The following is an 8,510-nucleotide window of genomic DNA, read 5'->3' as shown; positions in this document are numbered from 1 at the left end:
GCAAAGAGAATCGTGAAGGGGCGTGCTCGAACGTGAACGTGAATCGGTTATTCGAGTGTCAAAGTGCAACTGCTAGCTTCGGTTAAAGGGACCCTGCAACACATTTTTCAGCTATTTTTGAAATCTTAAATGCTTGCAGGACGTAGTCACCCAACCCACCCAGTACTTAAATCAGGGTGTCGCAAAGTACCTCAGCCAAAAAATTACTGCTGTATGCTCATAATATAACTTGGAAACTTGCTCAAAAGATTTTTCTCTCCTTCCCGGTGTTGACGTTCTTCGACGGCCCGAACTACGTCATTAAGGCCATTTAGCGGCTGTTGGCCGGTTTTCCTTCAGTTGCAGCAATGAACGCTTTTCGATAACAACTTTAAAAAAAGCCACAAAAACAAAGCAGTAATGGAAGTCGTATCTGGTGCGACGAGCAAATCACGCAGTGCCACTCTGTGCTGGCGATAACTATAGCTTTCGCAGTGGTTCCAGACGCGAAAGAAAGAGTGAAAGCGCTTATCGAAAGTGTTGCAAAGTCCCTTTAAGTTCTGTCATGATACATTGCACAGTTTCCGCTAAAGGCAGTTTAATAAGAATTTTGTCGAGCAACTGATAGCACTGGAATGTTTTGGACGTGTCAATAATAAACAACGATGTGACAGGACACTTGTTGGCGTCCAAATGCATGCGGAAGAGCGCGCATAACGTATGTACATCATCAATGTCCAGTTGAACATTTAAAATCGCGTATTAATTGGTAACGGTTACGCTTTAGGACTCAGAAACTTCGTACTGAAGGGTGGTTCCGTTCAACGGGCACTCAGAACAGGAGGAATAAACGAAATAATGACATTTGTACAGCGAATGTAGCGTGCCTATAGTGCACGATTCGAAATCACTCAGTTGCACGTGGCTTGTAATCATTGAATGAACATACAGCAAACCTTCTTTGCAAAAATGTCGACAGGGCAGGTAACTTGCTTCGTTATAGGCGATACTTCGTTGACGGCGGCAATGATTTACTCTGAATGCACTGTGGACCATGAAACGCTTTCAATAAAGCAGGGTTTCCAAAAAGGCTATTTCTGAAAAACGAGGGTTTACTGTGTACAGGCAGCAAAAGATGCGAGGATATGAACTTTCATTGAAGCTGGAATATATTAAAGGTGAGGCTTCAATGTATACGGGTTCTTAAAGCATTATCTTGTCGCTCTCTTTCTTCCCCTGTAACCCCTGCACATCAAGTCTGACGCGGAAACTTGCGCCACGTCTCGCGAACGTGCCTTCGGTTCTTTAAAGGCCTTTTCCCCGGCCTTTCCTGTTCGGGTTTGCCTCAGACCTCTTGTCTTCAACCTTCATTCCTGTATCAAAGAGACGGATGCGGAACAGGCAAAGATCTGCGGCGCAGCATGTTTTTTTCCATCTCCCTTACTTCAATGTGACAGGCTTGCATTTACCACGTACTACAGTGTTACTTAATTCCGCACCCTCAGTGGCTGCGTACTCATAAAACACAGGACGATGCTCCCAGTGCGGCGGGAGCTCAGCGAAGAGCACGGGCATGCCGCCGCATACGCTGTCAATAATAACAAAGAGGGGGCGGGCGACCACTCGGCATCCTCGAGTTCGTTGTACGACATCAAGCGGAAGTCTACTCAAGCACAACATCGCTGCGAGCTCGCTGAGTGACGTGCGCCCACATCGCTCCCGTCAGCGCCCAGAACCTAGCCCGGTGGTCAAAACAACAGCGTCTTTGCCCCGCATCTCCGCAACGAGCTTCGAGACAGAAACGCGAGGGAGGCAACGGGGGCACGCACTGCCATTCTGGAGCGCTCGAAGAGGAGCATTCTTGAGCAGGAGCAAAAGGTCCAGGAAGGGGGCAAGCGAAAGAACTTGTCGAGCGGTTCACGAACCGGGGAACAATAACACGTTGGCGCGCTCTCGTCGGCGATAATCGATTAGGCGAGCCGTATAACTGCGGCGGCGGGGTGGGAGGGCTGCTGCTGCCTGGGCAGACAAGGAGGGCCATTGAGGAGCGCACCGTGGCGGACGTGTCTCGGCTCCGGCAGGGGTGGAGTCACGTGGCTCGGCCGTATACCGGGAACTGGTTTGGCCGGATAACTAATGGCGGCCCGGGGCAACCGGAGCCCCCCGTGTAATGCCGGCAGGAGCGGACAGGGGTCACGCCACGGGGCCAGCCGTGATCCATTCTTGGCGCCGTGGACAGGTCCATTCATCCTGCACGGCCTGCTCCACGGACTCTCCCCGAGGGCTTCTGCTGCAAGGGCCGCGCCTCGGCCGCTCGTCATCGGCCCAGGCCGTGAACGAGGCGCCGATTAGCATCGACGAGTGGCGCCCTTCTGGTCGTGGCGTCGTCGCCGGTGCGTCGGTCGGCTCCCCGTTCATTCACCAAAACATGATACCGCAATGGCTCGCGTAATAGCTGCATCGCGTGCCCGGAGACGGCGTCTTCCCTCTTACCTTCTCCGTCTGGCCTCCTCGGGTGTTGGCCGTGTTTTCGACCTAGGTGCGCCGTATTTACGGAGGTGGTTGGGCCGGGTAAGCTTCCCTTGAGTCAGGAGCCTCGCGTGAGTTACTGCACCGTGGTCGCTGCTGGATACCTCTCTCCCTCTTTATCGCATTCCTCCTCTCCAAATTGCTCTGGAGGCATGAATGGAGGCTGGGTGGCCCTTCAGTCAAGGACGAACCCGTTCCTTTACCCGCTTTCTGCCCCGCCCCTCTTCTTTACGTGTGCAGCGCTTTTAAGGAATACTGAATTTCCTCGAAACCTACCGTGAGCTTATATTGCTTCAGAGTGCGACCAGTGCCACAAAAATCGATTATGTATTCCACAGCACATTCTGCACTGCGAGGCCTCGGGAGTAGCAGCCTTGGGTGGCAAAGGCACGCACTTTTGCAGTGGAAAATGTGTTCCACTGGTATTTCGCAGTAAAAATTATTTATTATTGTTTCAAATATTCGCACAAACTTATACAGCAGAGGAGGAGAGAAAGTAATTCAGAGGAGATAGACATCCCACGAGTAACGACAGAAGAAGTAAGGAATGCTTTGAAAGAAATGAAAGGGGGCAAAGCACCTGGTGAGGATCAGATAACAGCAGACCTCTTGAAGGATGGCGGAGAAATTGTACTTGAAAAACTGGCAAACCTGTACACGCAATGCCTAATAACTGCAAGTGCACCGGAATCTTGGAAGAACGCGAACATCATACAAATCCATAAGAAAGGTGAGATGAAGGACTTGAAAAATTACAGGCCGATCAGCTTACTGTCAGTCGTCTACAAGGTATTTACCAAGGTACTCGCTAACCGAATTTCTGCAACCTTAGATTTCAGTCAACCTAAAGAACAAGCAGGGTTCCGTAAAGGTTATTCAACAATGGACCATATTCACACGATCCATCAGGTGATAGAGAAGTGCGCGGAGTATACTGAACCCCTAAATATAGCCTTCATAGACTATGAGAAAGCATTTGACTCGGTCGAAACCTCAACAGTCATTCAGGCATTAGGGAACCAGGGTGTAGACGAGCATTATGTAAGAATACTAGAGGATATTTTCAGTGGGTCCACAGCTACCATCATCCTCCATAAGGAGAGCAGTAAAATACCTATAAAGAAGGGCGTCAGGCAAGGAGACACGATCTTTCCGATGTTATTCACAGCATGTTTACAAGAAGTATTCAGAACTTTAGATTGGGAACAGGTGGGAGTAAGGGTTAATGGAGAATACCTCAGTAACTTCATATTTGCTGATGACGTTGCCTTGTTAAGTAACTAGGGAGAGGAATTGCAAAGCATGCTTACCGCACTGGACAAACAGAGTATAACCGTGGGCCTGAAAATTAATATGCAGAACCTCGGAACAGCACAGCGGTTTGAGATAGGTGGTGAGGCCGTAGAAGTGGTAAGCGAATATATCTACTTAGGCCAAGTTGTGACCCCGGATCCCAACCATGAGGCAGAGATAATTCGAAGGATAAGAATAGGGTGGAGTGCATTCGGCAGGCATCCTCAGATAATGAATGGCAGCCTACCGTTGTCCCTAAAGAAGAAAGTGTATGACAGCTGCATCTTACCGGTACCCCTCTAAGGGGCAGAAACTTGGAAACTCACTAAGAGGGTTCAACTTAAATTGAGGACGACTCAGCGGGCAATGGAACGGAAGATGACAGGTGGAACATTAAGGGACAAGAAGAGAGCGGAGTGGGTCAGGGAACAAACGCGTGTTAAGGACATATTAGTAGAAATTAAGAAGAATAAATGGACGTGGGCAGGGCATGTAATGCGAAGGCAAGATAGCCGTTGGTCATTAAGAGTAACAGAGTTGGCAAGCTGCCTCGGCCGGTGGTCTGCACCCTAGTTTCGAATGTGTAGCCATAATGGCAAGCCACCTCCAACAGCTCCTGCGACGGGAACAAAGAGAAGGCAAGCATGGCAGGGGGAGGCAGAAAGTTAGATGGGCAGATGAGATCAAGAAGTTTGCGGGGGAAAATTGGTCGCAGTTAGCGCAGGACTGGGATAATTGGAGATTAATGGGAGAGGCCTTTGCCCTGCAGTGGACGTACATAGGCTGCTGGTGATGGTGGTGGTGGTGGTAAAGGTGATGATGATGATGATGATGATTATACAGCAGCCATATGCTATACGAGACTATATGCTGAGCAGAGGCCCTACATCGTACACCCTGTGGGGCCTTTACTCAAGTAGGATTTCAAATTCAAATTTCGCGCCGTAGTGGAGGGCTCCGTATTAATTTTGATCCCCTGGGGATCCTAAAAAGTTGGGCGAGCATCTACGGCTCAATCGGCACATACGGCACTCATTCGCAATGTCCCGCACACGTAGCAAACACCTAATGCCTGATTGGAATAGCGCCTGTCTCGTCTACTCTGTTTTTTTGTCCGTGTTTTTTGTTGCGCTCCCAATCATGGCAACTATTCACCAACTAGCCCAGCAAGAAGTTCGTCTCACCTGATAGCCTGGGGTCTTTTTTGGGGAGAAAGCCTTATTTGTCTCATCGAACGCCAAAGGTGACCGTCGCCGTGCACCGGCGTCCACACGAATGGCACCAAAAGTCGCGTGACATCAGCGGTGCTAACTGCGCAGTGGAGGTCCGTGGTGGTGCTCTGGCCCCGTTGCTCGGCGTTAGCATTATTAAGTTTCTCTGTCAAATTTTGTTATGTATTCGTCCTTATCAACATCTTGCGTTAATCTATATGTAAATAAATAAACTAAAACGCATTCTTCTTTCGGCCGACCTATTGCCACGAAAGCATGCATGCTTCAGTCAAATATCCCGCCAACTGCACGCGCACACACCCAGGTGGCAGAACAGGAAGCCATAGATAGCTTGCCCCCGTGGAACTATCAACAAAAGTGACGGGACTCGCATTCGGCAATAGACCTTACTCGCGCGGTTAATTCAATAACATAAAGTGGTTGGTCCGCTCGTTCGAAGAGCGCACTGTTTAATGTCCCTGAACCACGAATTGGCCCAGTGAGGGTATAAATATGGAGCCGTGGCTTGGGTGCTGCAGTATTCGCGGCCGTGCAGAGGCACCATGCGGCCATCGCAATGTCCTCCATTGCGTGTCCGGACGCGATACGTTCTCCTCGTGCGTGTTTGGTGCCTTGGAGAAAAGAGGGGAGGGGGGGGGGGTGCTTTACGAGTGCCAGTAGTCGTTCCAGGTTCTTGGGTGCACCCTGCGGCAAAGCTGGCTCACATATGTGCACACAGAAAACGAGAACATATACTTTAGTGGATCAAAAAGAAAGAAAAATCCGAGTGGGTGGCCCTATTCCAGGACATTACTGCAACTGCCAACGTGGTCCGCGTGGTTGGCCGCGCGAGGCTGGGCGTCGATCCGCGCATAGGGGGTGGTCAGTACTCTTTCCCACTGCTCATAAGATGAATTTGGAATTGCTGCGACATAGGGGATAGATTGACACTCCAAAACTATAGGTGGTATTCATTGAAAAGTTTAGCTGTCAATTTGTTCGCCTGCCAACACTGAAAACGGCCACGGACATGGCATGGTTTGTACCACTGCGCCCGCATGCCGAAGAAGAAAAAAAAGGCGTGCGTCGTCTGCTCCGTTTCAATCCGATTCTCAACGGTGGTGTCAATAGAGATGTTATTACTGGAACGCACATTGGAGTCGATGCATTACTTTGCGTTCGGCGGGGTACAGTTTGGAACGTCCAACACACCTTATATGCTTAGCACGGACAAGTACCGCCATCCCGCGGAGCCCGATGTAACCATGCAACGGCGCACTCACATGGTTGTCTGCATGCGCGCCTCACCAGTGAATACAAGCTATATGGTAGAGGGTATACCTGGGGCGTCCCACAAAATACACCGGGGGAGTATGAGGGGGAGCGAGTTTGTTTGGCGGAAGGAATGAAAGTTCCGCCATACTTATTTCGGCAAAATTTGTCCTCGCGGACATGGTAGGCTGTGTTACCGCACATATTACATAATATCATGAATGCCCGGCTTTGAGTGAAAATTTCTCCGTACGTACGCCCATTTGCACAAAACAGACGCAAACCACGGAATAAGCTGGACTATTTTGGTGAAGTATTTATTTTGATGAAGTATGTATATATGAATTTTTACAGTCGAAGCATCCATCTAGCAAACGTACATCATGTTTGGCGCTCCGGGTTTCCGGATTAATTTGAAAAAATACGAAAAACATTCGCCGGTGAAATTGTGGACGATTCGGATTTATCCGATAAACACCGATTCTAGAGGACACGGCGGCAACAAATGACGATCGAAGTTCGGACTTCAGGATATCCGCCAAGTTATCGGCACCACTGGCCGCTCGCACACATTTTGCCGATAACTACGAATGGCCACCGGTTCCACAGGGTGGATCCTTTGTCCTCTTTCAAGACCAGGGGCGGTATTCTAGTGTTTTGTCCGTTTTGTGTCCGTTTCAAAAGTGTCCGTTTTTTGCAAGCCCTGATTGGCTAAAAGCGAACACCCGGATGAGACGCCATGCAAGCCTATGCAAGCACGGCGGAGCCATGAGCCGCCTCGGAGCAGACGATTTGGAGCAAACGATTTTTCGTCGCCTAGTTGTTGGTTCGTTGGCGGAACAATAAACACATAAAAGGTAGTTTAATACAGGTATAGTCGTTTAAACTGTGTTTGCGAGAACAGTTGCGCAAAAGTCAACCCAAAGCCCGCCTACAACTGGAAGTACGTCACAATAAAACCGACGCAAAACGGACATTTTCAAAACGGACAAACACGAGTATATTCCTCCACTGTGGTATACCGCCCCAGTACACTTGTCTAACCAACAAAAGGCTTCTGCGACATCACGTACCATGCCACGCCTGCCTTTTCACTATTTTTGTATTTCTCAGTTCGGGCTCACAGATACAATCTTCTTTATGAAACAAAAAATGTTGCAATTTCCCGCTCTGTATTTGAACGGCATGTTCTCGAAATTGGTCATTTATACATCGGTGGGTATGGCCGATAGTGACTTTAACAAAGGTCAACAGTATCTCGTATACTACGTCCGTATTTAACGAATGTATTGCTATGACTCTTCTCACATTTTTGTGCAGATAATGTTTTGGCGCTATTCGCAAGCACAGCTTGGTAACTTTTAAAGGGGCTTGCCTCTTTTTTTAAACGCTTTGTGGTAACCACTTGCGAAACAGCTTTGGTTTTTCTTAGCCCAGTTTCACCACGGCAGTGAGCATCGAGCACGGAAAGCGTGTGGTTTGAGGCTAACTGGCCATCGGACGCATTTCCGTATATGAACAGAAAGTTTGGGAAAGAAAAATGGCAAGAAAACGAAAGCTTTTCAGTGACTACGTAAAGGAGTTCAGTTATTTTGAAGAGACAACATCATCTGAAGCGTTCATTGCTCGCAAGTTTTGCCGTGTGACAGTCACGATTACCAACGGCAAGGGCGCCTTCAGAATAGCGGAGCATCTACAACCACAACGCCACGTCCCGCCTAGATGCGTGTGAATCCTTGCCTAACAGTGTGTGCTTGGAATTTACGGCATCAGACTGCGTGTATAGAGTGATTCGTACAGCCTGACTGGATTTCTCCGTTTATTGCCCACTCTTCTTTTCGTGCCAGCTTACATTTTACACATCTGAATCATTTCGAAACAATTTTTCTCATCGTCTTGCTATTCCTACTTTTTATGTAACTCGTCACAGCAAGGCTCGCTGGAAGAGTGCATCACACGAGCCTCATCCATTTGAGAAAACGCGGATGACATCGCGCACCAGTTTTGCCGTGCACTTTGTCATGCTGGGATACCAGCGCACCCTGAGGACGGACCTCCTGGCAGCCCCTTCCGAAGCAAGTGTCCTGCGGCACGCGCAGTGCCAAGTAGTGATAAACTGTATTGCAAATACTTAAATGAGGTCAGTGCGAAAAACACTGCGACAATAACCTCTGCTATGAAGGACCGCCCCGTTTGCCTCAGCGTCGGCGAGTCACCGGAACGCCG

The sequence above is a fragment of the Haemaphysalis longicornis genome, unplaced genomic scaffold (assembly GCF_048455015.1).
Source record: "Haemaphysalis longicornis isolate Haplotype H1 unplaced genomic scaffold, Haemaphysalis longicornis Haplotype H1 scaffold_7, whole genome shotgun sequence".
Lineage (NCBI taxonomy): Eukaryota > Metazoa > Arthropoda > Arachnida > Ixodida > Ixodidae > Haemaphysalis > Haemaphysalis longicornis.
Note: the sequence above shows the minus strand (reverse complement) of the source record.